We start from the raw sequence: 18,980 nt of genomic DNA on the forward strand, positions 1-18,980 counted from the left end.
AGCTAGGATGGGCAAGGTAGCACAAGAGTTACAATAAATTTAACTAAAGTGGAGGAAGGTTTTGCTGAACACTATCAAACTGAAGACTCAGTTTAGCACAATCAGAAACATTGTTTTTACAGTAAATAAAAGGTGATGCTGCTTCATATTTAAATGTTGTATTTAAACATTTTCCTCAATTCCTGGGGCCTCATGTATAAACAGTGCGTACTGTGAACACGGCCCGGATACAGACAGGCGGACATGTTGTCTTAAAACCACCACACGTTTATTTTACAGTATTTACAGTTAATATAATGGTCACAAAGACCCAGTCCAGTGGTCACTCAGACCTAGTCACGTGCACAAACCCCAAACCAATCACAGTTCTTGCCACAATGCCTTGTCTTCGGGCCGCCTCCACAGCTCCTCTTGCCTCGTCCTCCTTCCACCCGACTCTAGCCTCGAATGAATGGAGACAGCCCCTTTTATAGAGGACCCGGATGAGCCCCAGGTGTTCCCGGCATTCCTCTTCTATCCACGCCCCAGCGTGGCGGAAGTGCCGGCTGTCCTCCCGGCTGCTCTCCGGGCGCCGTCATAAATCTTCCCCAGCACTTCCTGGTGTGGCGGAAGTGCTGGGGTAACAGGTCTCCAAGGCACTGGGGTGCCTCCTGGCGGTGACCACGGGCCCCTACAGGGTAGGGCTTCCATGCCCTGTACCCGTGGCCCCCAAAACAACCCGGAAGGCAACCCCCATGTGATCCAGGGTAGGTGCAGACCCACATCCGGTCCTTCCTGTCGTCCCGGCCAGGTCATGGCCCCTGGCATCCCTGACAGTACGCACAGAAATGTTGCGTAAGAACGTTTCCACGTTCAAATCGTGATGTATAAAACCTAAACTTGGCGTATGCCACGCACATTTCCATGGTAACAGATACCCTGTCGTACGAAAGTTCTCCGCTCAGTTTTGCAGACTGGCGGCACCCAGCATCAAAGCAGTACTACTGTTCCTGTGTGGTTATCCTTTCTTTTCCTGATGCGGCTTTATAAATACACTGAAATTAACCACATATTGTTTATTAGTTTAATGCATCTGATTGTAATTAACCAGTAACAATATAATGGTCCACGGAATGGTCAAACTATTCAAAATACCATAGCTGCTTTAACGTTGTTACTCTCACTGCACCTTCTTCTTCTTCTTCTTCTTGTTCTTATTCTTTCAACTGCTCCCATTAGGGTTTGCCACATTGGATCATCTTTTGCCATATTACTCTCACTGCACCACTCGGAGGAGCTGATCAGAAAGAGAATTATCGGTATACAGCATCAAGCACACGCTGCCTCAGCCATGCTTCCTATTTGAAGTGCTAATCATATGACAAATGCTTCAAACCTTTCCTGTATGGACCTCGCAGTTCAGAAAACTCAAGAACTCTAAACGCACTCCATCAACTGCTCCTTGTAGAACCGTTAGTACTTATTAGTACAGTTACCTCACTGTAAACATGTACTATAGTTAGAATATTGCACAACCTGAGCCACTTTATAAAGCGCGTATTTACATATGATGACGATATCATTTTTAAGATGAAATGCAGCAAAATATGTTTATTATGTTATACAGATAAAACTTTAACTTCATTTAAATAATCTATATTGTTAATAATTAAAAGACACAGTGTCACTGCACTAGCAAGGATTTGGCGCTCCGCTCCACTCGCTCTGTATGCTTCACTGGGACTGGCGTGAAGGATAGAATAATTAAACATGCACTATGAAGATATTTCAATGCTCCTTAAAAGTTTTGAAGAATCGGCGTTATAAGCTTACAGATGGCTTAACATTCCTTACAGAGCTGATTGTGTGGCGATCGGTTACTTGGAGAAAGAAAAGGAAGGACACGAATTGAAGGTTAGTACGTTTGAAAGAGACAGTACTGCAGGGGCGTCCTTAGGCATGTGCAAACTGTAAACCTGCACAGGGCCGCCAAATCCCAGAGGCTGCCACACCAATATATATTGAATATAAAACAAAGAGAAAATAACGACACAGCTAAAAACGGAGCGGCAAATTTCAGCAAAAGTTAAACGCTTGTGTCATGAGCACGAAGCAGCTCTGCAATGTCCGCAATGGACCTAGCCATCCGCCGTGCATAAAATACCATATTGACATTGGCGGGCGAAGGAGCCACCGATTCTTCCTCTGCCCAGGACTGCCACGAGCCTAGAGCTGCCCCTGAGTACTGCTGCAATAAATTATTTCATCGAAGGTCACGCATAATCACTGCTTTACCTCCTATCATCATGAAAATGATATCACGTATACATCTCAGTATTTTAGTTATTCAGAGAGCTGTAATATCACGAATGTAATGGATTCTGTGTCCTGTCGGAGGAAGAGAAAGCTGGTTTAAGAAGCACTGGTGATTCATACACATAGAGCACACAGAAGAACACACACAAAACAAAGTATTTAACGTGCTAATTTACTTACATTGTGATTTGAGAAACTAGTTAATTAATTTTAAGATGAAGTTTATGATGTTCTACTTTAATGACAAAATAAACTACGTGATTAAAGTGGACATTTCGAGATTGAAGTTGACATTTCATGCTTTTTTCCCCACTGTGTGCCTTTTTTTTCTCTGTGCCCTAATAAGCCTTCATATGAAACTCACATGGTGGGCTACGACTCGCCTTTTCACGGCGACTTTGATACAGTATCTGACAACTTTTTTATTTCGGGCACTGAGCAACTTTGTGAACTTGAACTTTTGAGTTTCTCCGACACGCTATGTCAGTCGTAGTCCTTTTGTTGTTTAAACCAACAAATAGTACGTTTTTCCTTGCCTCCACTTGGTATTCGCTGAAATTCTTCCATTTTCCCTTTTGCTTTTCCCATTGTCTTTTCACAGAACGCTGAGCTTAAGGGCTATTTATATTACTTTACATATTCAAAGAGGCGTAATTCTGGGTGGAGTTGGGGTGGGACAGCACACACGTGCACGAGAGTTACTTTTTACGCTGACTGGGATTTATGTAGTGGAAGAACGCGGAAGTTGGAGTATGCACAGATTCCTGCATCTGGATTTTTCTGTGCATAAGCACATTTTGGCTTTTGTCCTTACATCATGTTATGGTGTGAGTTCTACGCATGGTGTTATGCATGAGGCCCGTGGTGTTTTAAACATAATTTGAGTACATGTTTTTTTTAAATGAGACAGAAAGGCATCTTTCCTTCTTTATTTTCAAATAAAAACGAAGCAGAAGATTTCCAACAACATAGCAGACAAGGCTGAATCTCTTTGAATTTAGAACAAGTATGTTTTTTGACATTCATTGGTCACTTTTATTTGACATACTAGATATGCCAAGCAGAATCATGGCCCTTATCAAAATCTCCCACCATTTCCAAGACAGCTGCTGTGTACACTGATGAGAGAACCAGACAGTAGATGATCATAAATTTCCTCAGTCAGTGTACCACAGGTGAAAAGAAATTACAGTTAATCTGAAGTCCTGAAATCAAACATCCTAGATCCTGAATATAAAATACAGTGAGTGGCCACTTTATTAGGTAAATTACCCTAATTGGCCTTTTAATTATAGAGAGCATCACTGCTGAAGGAAATGTTAGCTATCCAACAACCTAAATGAATTCTAGCATTGCTGACATTGCTGATCAAAAACAAGACAGTGTGGTTGTGGTGGGTTGAGTGACATCAATACTAGCCACTGGACAACAGGAAAAAATACCACCTGGTCTGGTGAATCAAAGGTCGTGCTAGCTTTGACATCAATGATAATGTATAAACCTCATGATTCTATGGCCCCATTATTATGAGAGGCATCAGTAAAGAATAGTGGTACTTTTTTTGTTGGTAGTAGTGTATCATTTATGAATGCACTCCTCAAGGCCATGAGAGTTTGTTTAGGTGTGTTAGTATAAAATGAGTATCACCCATGGTCACTGTCAGGTCTGTCTGTATGTTTACATGAAACAACTCAGCTAACAGTGGACCAGTTTCATTGAAATTTGGTACAATTATTCTTCAAGGATATTTGTCAAGAAATCTCGTTTTCTTAAAAATAAGTCAAGTATAGGGCTCTGTATTAATGTTTGGCAAAGATTAAAAAGCATCAACAAACTTCTGAAATGGTCCACCTTAAAATACACAAAGCATCTGTACAACCTCAATTATTGAACAATTAGACTACTGTTTCAAATGTACCTTGATATGAGCTAAATTATGGCATATATTAATGTATTCTCAGGCGGCACGGTGGTGCAGTGGGTAGCGCTGCTGCCTTGCAGTTAGGAGACCCAGGTTCGCTTCCCAGGTTCTCCCTGCATGGAGTTTGCATGTTCTCCCCATGTCTGCATTGGTTTCCTCTGGGTTCTCCGGTTTCCTCCCACAGTCCAAAGACATGCAGGTTAGGTGCATTGGCGAGCCTAAATTGTCCCTAGTGTGTGCTTGGTGTGTGTGTGCCCTGCGGTGGGCTGGCGCCCTGCCTGGGGTTTGTTTCCTGCCTTGCGCCCTGTGTTGGCTGGGATTGGCTCCAGCAGACCCCTGTAACCCTGTAGTTAGGACTTGGTGGGTTGGGTAATGGATGGATGGATTAATGTATTCTGTTTGGTGAAGAAAACACATAAAAGTTTCTGGGTTTGAAAACAGATAAACTCCCAGACAGCAAATAAAAGTTTTGTATATTTTCTAATTTAAACTTTTTAAAAGTTGCTTAGGGTGGAAAACAAGAAATATCGCCCCCACCCAACCCCCAACCCTCCCAACCCCAAGGTTTATTTCACAGCCTGGCTCACCAGCTCCATCTGATCTGCCAGGTGTCCCCATGCGTTCTCTTCTGTCTCATGCACTGTCTATATCTGCACAGTTATGCCACTGGTTCTGCCTCACACCCTTCACTTTCAGTCAGAGGGAACCCCATCCATGCTCACATTCCCCAACTCCATAAACTGATCTAATCCAGGATCCTTCTATAGATTCACCAGTGTTGTCATTGTCATCAGTTTCGCTGCCAACGCCTGCAGGTGGATGTGTAAAGTGCATGATTTGTGAACAACTCACTGCCTGAGAATCAGTCTAACGATTGTTGTTCATTTGATTTGAGAACAAAACATAACTAATTGCAAAATTCTCATTCACTTGTGATTCCTTAACGTAATGTCCTATTTTAAATTTGAACCATAATTTGTTTTGTTGTATATGCACACAGACACACACACACACACACACACATATATATATATATATATAAATTCTAATTATTATATTAATTATTTAATGACATTTTTGTGAGGCAATCAGAGGGGGCCCAAACCCCACCAGGAACGGGAGGGGTAGTTCAAAGTAATCGATTCAGTAAATTGAATTGAAATGCCTATAACACATTATTTCTTCGAAATGTGTTTGTTATGGCTTACAAATTATTTCCTAAATAATTTTTTACAATAAATTAATATTTTACAATACAGCAGTGATAACCTTGTGTACAATTATTTAATTGTAGGCCTAATTACACTTTGCTTTGTGTTAACTGAGTATTCTTATGTATGTTTGATCATCCGAACTGTTAGGATTTTCTACTGTATTACCAAAAGGCCTCCTTTTATTTTTTACTCATGAAGAAGACGTTTCCTCCTTTTAAGGTAAAATGCAGTGAAAGGAGCCTTTAAATAACTTTATGTCAATTAACAAACTGATTGGCACATACATTCAACACAGAATCAATATAGAGAAGCATCTGTGGAAACCAGCTCGACATAAACTTTAAATGACAAAATCAGACTGAAGATTAAAAACAAGTTTAAAAAAACAAAAACAGGATTAAAAAAATATACAAAAAAACTCCAAAAGTGAAATAACTGTAGATCAAAACAAACTGCAACAAATATTTTAGCTTGCATTTCAACTTTACTGCGTTATTAAAGCCAGAAGCAGTTTTTTCTTCTGCTCTCTATACCAAGAGACTGCCCAGTAGTACTGTACATTTTCAATGGCTCTTATGGAGACTGGCCCAGACACAGATAGGCGGACACGTTCATCTCACCCACAATCACGTTTATTTACAAATAATTTCACAAGTGCACCACAAAACCCCCAAAAGTCCCCTAAGTCCTGGTCACAACAATGCCTTTCTTCCACTTCAGGCCTCCTTGCCTCCTCCAGCAAGCTCAGTCCTCCCGACTCTCGGAATGAATGAAGGGAGGCGGCCCCTTTTATTATCACCCGGATGTGGTCCAGGTGGGTTCCGGCAATTACCCGCCGACATGCCCCTGTGTGGCGGAAGTGCCGGCTGCATCCCTGGAAGCACTCTGGGTGTCCCTGCTCTTCTTCCCCCCAGCACTTCCTGGTGTGGCGGAAGTGATGAGATCCAGGGAATTCCCCCTGGCGGCGACCACGGGCCCCTACAGGGTGGAGCTTCAAAGCTCTGTGCCCGTGGCCCACAAAGCAACCAGGATGGCGGCCCCCACGTGATCCAGGGCGCGCACAGACCCTCCTCCGGTCCCTCAAGGCGTCCCGGCCGGGTCGTTGCCCCTGGCATCCCTGACACTCAGAAAGTCATCAAATGGTGTATCAAAGGACTCAGTACCAAGTGCAGGAGCCAAATACCTTTCTCAAATTACTCATCTGACATTCATGACATTGTCCTTCATGCATTTATTTCTTGTCGGATTAACTACTGCAATGTGGTGTTCACTGGATGTTCAAATAGTTTTTTATACAGCTTCCAGTTGATCCAAAAATGCTGCACGAATTATTACAAGAACAAGAAAATACCAAACACATAACTTCAGTTCTTAAATTCTTACACTGGCTCCTGGTAAAGTTTAGGGCAGATTTCAAAATTCTACTTTTAACGTATAAAGCCTTAAATGGCCAAGGCCTGACTTACTTATCATGACTTACAAACCAGAGTGCACATTAAGATCTCAAGATGCCGGCCTGTTTATGATTCCAACGATTAATAAAACAACAGTGGGAGGTAGAGCTTTTAGTTAGAGGGCCCCTAAACTGTGGAATGCTCTGCCTGCTATTGTAAGAGATGCCCCTTCAGTCTCAGCTTTCAAATCTCATCTGAAGACTCACTACTTCAGTTTAGCATACCCAGACTAGAGCTGCTGATTAACTGTGCATACTGCATCTCTGTTTTTAGTCATTAGCACTAAAACATAAGTAATATGATAGTTATAATTTGCTACTAACCCTAACCTATTCTGTTTCTCTTCTCAGTACTCAAATGTGGCACTTGGTGCCACTGCCCTACTACTAAGTTGTATGGCTGCCTAAGGAAAAGTAATCTCTGACGGAAGAGCACTGGAATCATCAGGTAAAGGGATCCTTTCATCCCTTTTTTTTGACACCCACTCCATGCCCAACCTACCTGAAATGGCGTGTCTCTTCGAATTGCCTTTCCCGAGATTTCTTCCATTTTATTTCACTACAAGGGTTTTGTTGGGAGTTTTTTCTTATCTTCTTAGAGAGTCAAGGCTGGGAGGCTGTCAAAAGAAAGGGCCTGCTAAAGCCTATTGTGGTACTCCTTGTGTGATTTTAGTCTATACAAAAATAAATTGTTTTGTATTCATAAATGAATACACTAGTGCCACATATCACCTACTAATGTCAAACCACTGCCACTGTTTTGATAAGCACCAACCAAACCATATGGTCAACACACAAAGATATATTCCTTTATGTTTCTCTCCAGTCGCACATTTTAAGTATCAGTACAAGAAACAAGTATCATAAAACTAGACAGTGGGTTGAGCTGTAGGTCAAGAGAAAAAATAAATTTCTTTAATTAAACATTGGAGTAGTCTATTGACAAGACAAGGCAAATATTCATTTAAAAGTCTCAACATTAAAATATGAAAGGAACATAATCAAACACTTGAGTTTTTCTCCTGAACTGGACTATGAATTTGATTAAAGCAGATCAGCAAATGGTTAGATGATATTATACTTGTACAAAAATGAAATACTTCAAATCACCACTGCTTTGTCTGTTAGTTTTATAATAACTGAAAACATACACCCACATGTTTTTGTTTCTTTTCATTCTATTAATGTTACCAAATGGACACAATTTTTACAAATATACTATACATATTTCAAGCTACTGCCAATAGTTTTGGCTCCACGTTATTATTGATTTCTAAAAGCAAATACAGAAGGGTGGTAAAAAATAATATATAATTTTATCCCTCTGTGGTAGTTACCAAATCTCTTTAGTAACCTGAAACCTAAAGGCTCTGTGTAATACAAGGCTAGCATTCAGAATAATTACTTGGACTGGATGTGTGATTCATAGCCAGCCTGGGGAAAGGAAAAACAGGTCAATTCAAAAACAATTTGCAAAACAGTTAATGTAATAGCACAAAAGCATTACTATTGATGAAATGATGATAAATGTAAGAGTTTAGTCCAGTTCTTTTTTTGTTCAGATATAAGATACAGTAGGTATGTTATTTCTTTTAAGCTAATAAGTAAAAATTACTATGAAATTAACATCAAAAATTCCACAGATTATATCTTTTATAGGTGGTTAAATGTTGCCACGTGTGTTGGGACTGATCTGGTATGGATGAATTCACATCTGGAATGCCAAAACTAGTAGTCTAATCGAGGGTCTTTGGGGTAATTAAATGATTGCTTTCAACCAAAACTTTCAGGCAAATACTGTACAGATACTGTCAATTTCAATTATAGACTACAGGAGTTCAAATTATTGAAAGAAAGGGGCAACTGACAGGCAATTATTAGATCATAGTGTGATCGAACTACATATGTTAGCTGATATCCAGATTAATTGGAATAAACTACATATATAAAGATTGATTTGTATGACTTGAAAGATATTACATTACATAAAATCAATTGCAGATATCAGCTGGCACTTAAGGCTGCTTGAGTGCAAGTCAGTATGTAATAGTTTACAAAGAACATCATTAATGCATTTATCATATGTGAAGAGTTTCAAAGTTGCCTAGAGGTTACTGAGGTAATAGATTGGCACAGGACATATGGAAGGTCAGCCACGGCTTCTGGGAAAGGAAAAGTAGAGGTCCTTTGCATATCCTGTTATTCACTGCCCTTCAAATGATGTCCTTACTTACCGTATAAGTATGGGCACTGGCGTCATAAGCATTGGGGAGCTCATTAATGATAGCTACAATATTAATAGTTATAATTGAATTGGGTCGTATTCAGCAGTTTACCATTGACTCATACATATTTGTTGAGTTTAGAGATTCATCATTGGTAGATAAACATTCAGCACCAAAGAACCCTAGTGGGCTACTATTGAGTTGTTTTTGTTTATTTTTCATATATAAGAAATATTCATGCTGTTTGGAATAAAAACAAGTTTGATGTAAATTCTCTGCTTGAAACTTGTTTTTGTAGTGCTTCGTTTTTGTAAAACAAAAGCTATATCAATAACAACAGTAATAATAATAATAATAATCCTCTAATTAGCATTGAACAAATAGATATGGCAAAATAAACACGACATTACTGTCACACAAGGCTTTAAATACGTTACTAAAGACTGTGTTACGTATGCACGTCTGTTTATCACCCGGTGGGCTCCTCTAAGGCATGTGATACCACCCCTGGGACAGAGAGGACACTGTTGCTAATCATGTCCTCTCCTATTCATTCCACAGCTTCAAGAAGACACCCAGTGAGTGCACCTGACTCTGCCACTTCTGGTTTCCCATCTATAAGTCACATGGTTGATGTCACTCTGTGAGTAGTGTACCGCACAGGATGGAGCACTTGAAGCAAGATTGATCGACTTGAAAGAACAAGAAGACTATTGCCCGATTTTGACTACTTTTTTTTGCATTTATCTCAGTACCTCCACACCATTCAGTGCTTGTAATTTTTAATTTATTTTGTTTGAGGTAAGCTGGAATGACCAGGCTTAGTGTCCCAGCATTAAGTGATTGGGATGTGTGATTCATCACTCAACCACAGCTGATTCAATTTAAAGTCAAAAAATATAAAAATCAACTAAATGGGCATACATTAAAATATGATTTGACTAATTGAACTCCTCATACTCACTACTTGCTCACTAAAAACTTCTCTAAAGTTGGCTGCTTGTTTGAAAACTGACATTATACATTGAGATGATGCATTGACAATTTTGCATTCTCTATATTTGCTGATGCGAACTGAGTTAACAGAAATCAGGGTCAGTGGTAAAGATGACTACTATATTTTGTTTCCATGTTTTTGTAATGATATTGGGTTAGTCAGTTTATTTCAGGGACCAAAATTAAATTTTTGTTCAGGGTTAATAGACCTGCTTCGGTAACATTACGATTTAAATGTTACCTTGGGTTACCAGTTGTGCTGAATGATCACATACTAATCTACCTTAATTAGTTGTCCTAATCAATGTATAGACTCAAATCTGTTATGCACTTTTTGACTCAATTTTACCAGCATAATATTTCTCTACAACCATTCCAGCATTGGGGATACATCATACGATAGATTTCAATTTCATTTTCTTCTTACTAATTTAAATTTACTCTTGTTTTCTCTTGGAAATTGTGGGACACTGCACACCAAAAGAGGATGAAAATGTACAATATTATATGATCCATTACTGTTTTGAGATGCTCTGTGAGTATGACATAATGTGGTCTATTTGGCTGCTATACCAAGATACTGTATGTGTATGTTGGTTAACTTAGAACAGAGGTCTGTGTGGCAATTCAGTAAAGAAGCAAGAGCTCCCTTGCACCCCAGTTGTTGTCTGTGTTACTGAACATAGGTATAGTAGTACAATTACTCTCTTTTAGCATGTTATTGTATCCAACACAAGTAAATACCACAAAAGACCTCATAGGGACTCTGCCCTTTAAGTGTTTGAGGGAATCATGGGTAGCATAGTAGAAAGACTTTTGACTGTTAAATGCATTTTTGAATTTGGTTTGGAGGTTCAAAGTAGAGGTGTAAATTCCTGCAAAGTTACTCACAGGCTCTTACTCAAGGTTTTGTAGTACAAGACTAAATTTAAGAGTGTTAGTGGGTGATTAACCCTTCATTCATGTGGTCAGGATTGAGAGGGTAGGTCAAGTTGCTCTGTGAAAAATAAACTATATAGTAATTTTTATCATCAATATTCTAATCAGCCTGCAGAGGGCTGGCGCCCTGCCCTGTGTTTGTTTCCTGCCTTGTGCCCTGTGTTGGATGGGATTGGCTCCAGCAGACCCCCGGTGACCCTGTAGTTAGGATATAGTGGGTTGGATAATGGATGGATGGATGAATATTTGGATCAGCCCTGTTTCTCTGCAAAAGCACATGTAGTTTTTTGAATGTATGTGATGTGATAGTGTCTTGGTCCTTATTCTTATATTCTTACCTACCTTTAATGCTTCTTGAAAAATCTTCCTTATGACTAGACAAAACCAAGCATCATCTATTTAGGAAAAAGCATGCAATGAAATGATATTTATGCAGCTTTTTGAACTTAGATCTCAGAATAAATAACTGCTCATAATGAAAACAGTTTACAGTATCTATTTTAAACAAGCATTTATTTATTTTTTCCTACAAAATGCAACTCAGGAATGATTATTTGGGAACACAAAGATCTGTTAGTGAACTGATTTCTGAAAATGCACTTCTCTGAAACCAGCCATGGGTAAAGCTCGAGTCCATATAAAGACTCCTAAAATAGTGGTCCCTGAAACTAAGATGCAGTAACATATACTAATGTGTAATCATACCAGCTAAAATCTACTCCCCTTATATTACTATAAAATATATTTCCAACTTTAAAATATTGCCAGAGTTAAAGCAATTTCTATAAGTGTACTAGATGCAGAAGCAATTAATGTATTTTCATTAAGCAGGATTGATTACTGTAATGTTTTACATTTAGGCACTTTAAACCACTCTGTGTACTTCATATAAAGCAAAATGTAAGGATAAAAGTCACAACAAGAACTAATAAACATGAACATATTACTGTGCTTCTTAAGTTTTTTATTAGTTTCAGCTTAAGTGCAGAGCTCATTTAAAATATTCTTTATACTGCATTAATCAGTTTATGGTTTACCTTGAGTTTACTTAGCTGAGCATATTAATGGTTATACATAACAATGTGCTCTGCAGACATCAGATGCTGGCTATCGTATAATTCTGGCAATACACAAAATTACAACGGCAGTAAATCCCCTAGTTACATTGATCCTAAACTTTGGAATATTCAGGCAGTAAATGTGATAAATTCTTCATTGGTCTCAGCATTTAAAGTATGGCTAGAGACTCATTATTTTAGCATAGTCTGCTCTTGTAAGGACTGCTGATGTAGCAGTCGATGCGATTTTGTCTGGTGCATTTTTAGACATTTAGTTTTGCTATTATACAGAGTGTAGGATTTTCATGTTCACTGACTTTAACTTTTATCTTAACATTTCTTTTACTGTCTCTTGACTTCCAGTTTACATTTCAGCCAATTAGCTTTTTCTTCTCGGTGCGGGATGTAGTTTAACAGCAGGTGGGAGAAGCAGTGTCATTGCACAGTATTCCCAAGGTTGGTTTAGCTTCATTATTTCACATGTGGTCACTTCATTCTTGGCTAACTGCCTGGACAGTGCCTGGGGAGGGACAAGGTGGCTAGTTGGCCTGCTTTTGCCAGAATTACACTTCAGGCACCTGCCATGGGTTCCCAGGATTTTCTTTCCCCAAAGATCTTCATGATGTTTCTGGAACTTCTTTTTTTTTCAAAATGGCATAAAGTCTGGAGTGCGAACTGTTATACTACAAATAACATATGTGTGTTATAGATATTATCAGATATTTAGTGACATTAAATGGTAATTTATTCCAAGAGCTTGCCATATCAGGTATATTGCTTATCAAATTAAGCCTATTTTATATTTCTAAGGCACTTTTAATTTTTTTTCTAAACGTGAAGAGATCTTTTCACACTTTGTTCTTAGAAGAGTAAGTTATTTAAAAAACCTAACCTAAAAATATTTCTTCAGATTCATTATTTACACTAGAATTATCAATTTTAATGATACTTTTTTACTTAAAGGATAAGCTTGGTATTTTTCAATTCAAAGTTATTTCTTCAAAATTGTGGTATATATTAATTTGCCACATAAAACTGTGCTTTAAAGTTTGATGTTTTTTTTAAGAATTACAGCTTACAATGGGGCTTTATAGAACCCAGCCTCCATACATAATAGAAACAGCCAAAAATGCACTAAGTCAGGGGTCAGCAACTCTAGTCCTGGAGGGCCCCAGTAGCTGCAGGTTTTCATTCTAACCCTTTTCTTAATTAGTGACCTTTTTTCGCAAGAACAGGCATTTCAGGTACCGGTATATATCCATTGCTTGAATGGGAGAAAGCCAGTACAATGTATTGATGCATATTGTCCCATTTCAAGCCTTACATACATCCATAAATCAGTCCATTCATCTTTCAAACATGCTTATCCAGGACAGGATCATGGTCCAGCTGGCACATATCCCAGCAAGCATTCGACACAAGGCTGGAACAATCACCAGAACCCACACACACTATAGGGCCAGTTTAGCAACACCAATTCACCTAAGTTAATCTGACTGAAGTTTAGAAATTCAACACAGATGTTTGATATGGGCAGGTTGGGCTATCATTCCTGCTTCACAGTGCCAGGCACTATATGGAGTCTTTCTGTATTTACATATTGACTGGCATCGGGTTAAACTAATTTACTCACTCAAAAACGTTATGCTCAGTTATATTGTCAGCAGGAGTGATTCAACATGTATTAAAACATAATCAGTAATTGATTTATGGCACTTCAATCTGCCCAATCATACACTCTAACTTTTTTTGATTGTGACTATGCAAAACATGACTTAAAAAATCTGAGGCTTTTATTAAAAATACAATACTGTGTAATTGGTTCAGATTTATTATTATGTGTACAAAGTACAATGAAACTCGTTGGTGCTCTTTTTCAGTACGCTCTCATTTGGCATACATGCTTCATGGCCTGTGAAATAACTACTGTAGGACACCCCCGTAACTGAAGGATGGGGGAAGGTAACTTATCAGGAATTCTGCCTCCCCCAAGACAATAGATGGCAGCTTCCCTGGACTGCAGCGGTGCCCCGGATGCCCGGGCTAAAGAAATTACAAGTTCTCCATCTGACTCAGAAGGGCTAATGATTCAAATGGACGGGAGGACAGAAGCACTTCCGGGACAAGGACTATTTAAAGGACTGCTGTGAACCCAGCAAGTGAGCTGGAGTCAGGAGGAGTGTGACAGAGCTTGCTGAGAGATTTTGTATAGTATTAATTGGGATTATTATTGTGCATTGCCTTTTTATTTGTGGCTGGAGTATTTTGGAGGCACTTCTTAAAACAAGAACCATTAAAATATGTCTTGGTACTTTTACCCCATGCCCTAACGGTCTGTCTGTTGGGTTTAAGGGGCGACAGTGACCCCTAGCATTCTTACACTACACAGATTTTAATGAGGGTAGGGTCTGGCATTGTGTTGGCATAACTCCATGGCTGTGGCAAGCGCACAAATGAGCAAGTAACGTATCTTTAATTTGAAAAAAATAGGAACAAGAATCTGTCATAAAATAATTATTTCTAGTTTCATTCCATTATCACAAGGACACCTCATAAGTCTGGAAGGCACATTTTCTTAAACTGAAACCTTTTCCACTTAACGGGACATATTTGGTATGTTGTAAGGCTTTTTCTATCATGTATAGATTCTGGGTTCTATAGAGCTCTATTGTAAGCTGCTAGAACAGACAAAGTATTTTTATAAAAGTTATAAAAAACACTTCACCTTACAACATTATATTATGTTGCTAATAATTTATACCATGATTGTTTAATTTGAAAATTACTGAAGTTATCCTTTAAGATGCTCCAAATGTAACAATATAAGACCAAAATACAGCACTATGTTTTAGCAACATTTAGGGTAAATAGGGGTACATGCTATGGATGCAACTGTTAATCATTCTAATAATAATAAAACAGTAAATAATTATATTAGAACATTCAACTTATAAAAGAAGTTCATTGTTACTATACAAACACTTTTCTGAGTGCAGGGAGCTTCCTATGATGGAGTTAACACTAGAATGGTGCAAGAGAGAAGAACAGGACCCAACAAGGAATGGAGATTTAAGAAGTGGTCCATAAAGGCTGATGCATAATTCTGTATTCATATGTGAAAAGAAAAGGTAGCCTAGAGAATGGTGTTTTCATTTCAGAGTAACTATACTTCAGATGTTGAGATTTTTTTTTTTTTTATTTATTAATTTTATTACAATCAATACATAGCAATCAAGTTTTTACAAAAAAAAAGAATTATGCTAAGAACAGATCGATCCCCACCCTTGAGAGAGAGAGCAAGCCAAACGGTGTAAAATTTAAGGCTTTTAAAAATACCTAAATCAACAAATTCTCTGTGCTTTATAAAATCATTTCAAAATATTACTGATTAGATCCTGCCATGTTTTGAAAAAAGTCTGCATAGATCCTCTAACTGAGTATTTGATTTTTTCCAATTTTAAATAATATAACACATCAGTTTCCCACTGACTTAAAAGAGTAGAGTTTGGGTTCTTCCAGTTTATCAGAATAAGTCTGCGTGCCAACAGTGTAGTGAATGCAATCACAATTTGTTTGTCTTTCTCCACTTTAAGAACCTCTGGAAGAACCCCAAACACAGCTGTTAATGGGTTAGGAGGGATTGTGAGTCCAAGACTGTCTGAGAGGTAATTAAAAATTTTTGTCCAGAATAATGTTAATTTGGAGCAGGCCCAGAACATGTGACCTAGTGAGGCTGGGGCTTGGTTGCAACGTTCGCAGGTTGGATCATGCCCTGGAAACATTTTGGAGAGTTTTAGTCAAGACAGATGTGCTCGATATATAATTTTGAGTTGTATAATTGTATGCTTTGCGCATATGGAGCTTGAGTGAATTCTCTGCATTGCTACTTTCCACTCCTTTTCTGATATATTAATTGAGAGGTCATTTTCCCAGTGTCCTCTTGGATCTTTGAAAGGAAGGGATTGTAAAAGGATTTTATATATTGTAGAGATGGAGTCTAACTCCTTGAAATTGAGCAATAATTTTTCCAGCGTGGATGAGGGTGCAAGATGAGGAAAATCTGGAAGGTTCTGTTTAACAAAGTTCCTGATTTGAAGATAGTGAAAGAAATTTGTAGCTGGAATGTTAAATTCACTAATCACTGTCTTTCCAAAACAAAATAAGGACTTATTACAATGTGCATCATACAGACCAATTTCACTTCTGAATAACGACGTTAAAATACTCTCTAAAATCATAGCTAGAAGGATGGAGAAAGTGCTCCCCTCAGTAATATCACAAGACCAAACTGGATTTATTAGGGGCCGACACTTATCTTCAAATCTTCGACGCCTGTTTAATGTAATATACTCACCAACTAAATCAAACACCCCAGAAATATTATTATCATTGGATGCAGAAAAAGCATTCGACATGATTGAATGGAAATACCTTTTTACTATTTTGGAGAAGTTTGGGTTTGGCCCGAACATTTGTGCATGGATTAAATTACTGTATACTAACCCAGAAGCTTCAGTTTGCATCAATAACATTTGCTCAGACTACTTTAAACTAGAACGTGGCATAAGACAAGGATGCCCTTTGTCACCACTGCTGTTTGCAATTGCCATTGAACCACTGGCAATACATTGTCGAAATACTGATCAGATAAAGGGGATTAGCAGAGGAGGACTGGAACAGAAAATCTCATTATATGCAGATGACATGGTACTGTATATATCGGATCCAGAAAATTCTGTGCCTGCAGTCTTAGCAGCACTCACAGAATTTCAAAAGCTCTCTGGTCTCAGAATTAATCTGAATAAAAGTGTACTCTTTCCGGTGAATTCGCAAGCATATAATATTAGATTAGACACCCTTCCTTTTATCATTGCAGAACAGTTTAAATACCTCGGGTAAACATCACAAGTAAACATAAAGCTCTTTATCAACAAAATTTCGTCGTCTGTATGGAAAAAATTAAACAAGACTTGCATAGATGGTCAACCCTTCATCTCACACTAGCTGGAAGAATTAACACTGTTAAGATGAATATTCTTCCTAAGCTCCTTTTTATTTCAAAACATACCAATATACATTAATAAATCGTTCTTTAAGCAATTAGATTCAACAATAACCTCATTTATTTGGAATTCTAAACATCCACGCATCAAAAGAGCGACCCTACAAAGACAAAAGGCAGAAGGTGGCATGGCTCTACCTAACTTCCAGTTTTATTACTGGGCGGCAAATATACAGTCGATAAGAACCTGGACACAAATAGAAGAACATATACAGGCATGGACCGCAATAGAAGTAAAATCCTGCAGTACTTCTTTGTATTCCCTGCTCTGCGCTCCAATAAACACACGTTATCGGCAATACATTAATAACCCAATTGTGCTCCACTCACTTAGAATCTGGAACCAATGTAGAAAGCATTTTAAGACGGAGAAGCTTCTTTCTGTGGCACCCCTGCAAAAGAACCACCTCTTTCAACCCTCACAAACATATGCAGTTTTAATATCTGGAAAAAATTTGGAATTAACTTGCTTAGAGATCTTTATATAGACAACGTCTTTGCATCCTATGAACAATTACATTCCAAATTTAACATTTCAAGATGTTGAGATTTGACCAAGACATTATCTGGCAATGAAGTGGAGAGGAAGGCTATTCTCTTATTTATCTTGATTGATAAATTTTGACTTAAATCTGGGATGTCTAACTCTGAACCTGGAGGGCAACATCAACTGCAGATTTTTTACTCCAACCACTATATTAATCAGTGACCAATATCTGCTGCTAACTGATGTCTTTTCCTCTCATTTGAATTGCCTTGTTTTTTTAAGACTCAGTCCTCTAAATTACTCCCTTTTACCTTAAATGGCAGCCAAAAAAAATAGATGGTAAGTGAGTCAAAAGATGACCAGCTAAGTTATGGTCTTAAAATGTAACTGATTTCACTCAAATCAGGTTCTTAGCAGTCAGTTCTTGTTGTTAATTAAACCCGTTACCTAATTCCATAGTTTGTTGATAGTCTCACACTACATCCGACATTTATAAAAGTGTTGATTTTCTTTTTTCTAAGAGCACCGTCAAATTTTTTGTAAACTTAAGCAGATCAACATTACTTGAGACCTTCACCTTTCTTTATTTTCAGATATTGTATGATTATTATTATTATTTTGCTAGAAATTAAGGAAAAAAGAAATAATTAAGGGGTCTGAGTCTGGTATTACCCAGAGTGTGACTCGGGCTTGGGATTAAAACCAAATAACTTTCGGGACAGAAGTCTGCTGCCATCTGGTGGATAACATTATGCTACCAAAAATCATAAATATTTTGTAGAACCCCGTGCCCTTGAACTCGTGGTACGATCTTGATAATGGTGCTACTAGGTGAAAGCAAAAGTACATGAGATAAAGACAACATAGACTCTTGAAAATACCAAAAATAATGTCCTTTATTACAAAAAAATGATTGATTTAGAATCACCGTGATATGCCTGGTGAATTCAGTTGGTGCAAGTGGTTGTGTGGTACAAAGGTAAAATGGCTACGATCAAGTAGAAAGACGAGAATGATTTTCTTGTTGTTCTTGTCAGGGGAAATGTGGAAGTCACAAAGCCTTGTGCTGTGGTAGCCTACGTTTGTACAATAACATAAAGGATGTGTTGATCATGCAATTCAGGCACTGTCAATCTACCCTCTCACGTTTTCTTACATCGGAAAAAAGTTATTTATCTACAGTGATCCCTCCTTGATCGCGGGGGTTGTGTTCCAGAACCCCCCGCAAAAGGTGAAAATCCGCAAAGTAAAAACCATACGTTTATATTGTTATTTTTATATTGTCATGCTTGGGTCACAAATTTGCACAGAAACACAGGAGGTTGTAGAG

The 18,980-nt window shown here is 38.2% G+C and overlaps 1 long non-coding RNA gene across 1 annotated transcript in view; it reads left to right on the plus strand.

Moving 5' to 3' along the window:
* Positions 1 to 7,242: 7,242 nt before the first annotated feature.
* Positions 7,243 to 18,980, plus strand: part of LOC120532690 — a 38,488-nt gene continuing 26,750 nt past the window's right edge. The window contains exons 1-2 of the long non-coding RNA XR_005634342.1: positions 7,243 to 7,331; positions 9,670 to 9,909. This is a non-coding gene — a long non-coding RNA (uncharacterized LOC120532690). The remainder of the gene's footprint in view (positions 7,332 to 9,669; positions 9,910 to 18,980) is intronic.

Source organism: Polypterus senegalus, chromosome 7 (assembly GCF_016835505.1).
Source record: "Polypterus senegalus isolate Bchr_013 chromosome 7, ASM1683550v1, whole genome shotgun sequence".
Taxonomy (NCBI): domain Eukaryota; kingdom Metazoa; phylum Chordata; class Cladistia; order Polypteriformes; family Polypteridae; genus Polypterus; species Polypterus senegalus.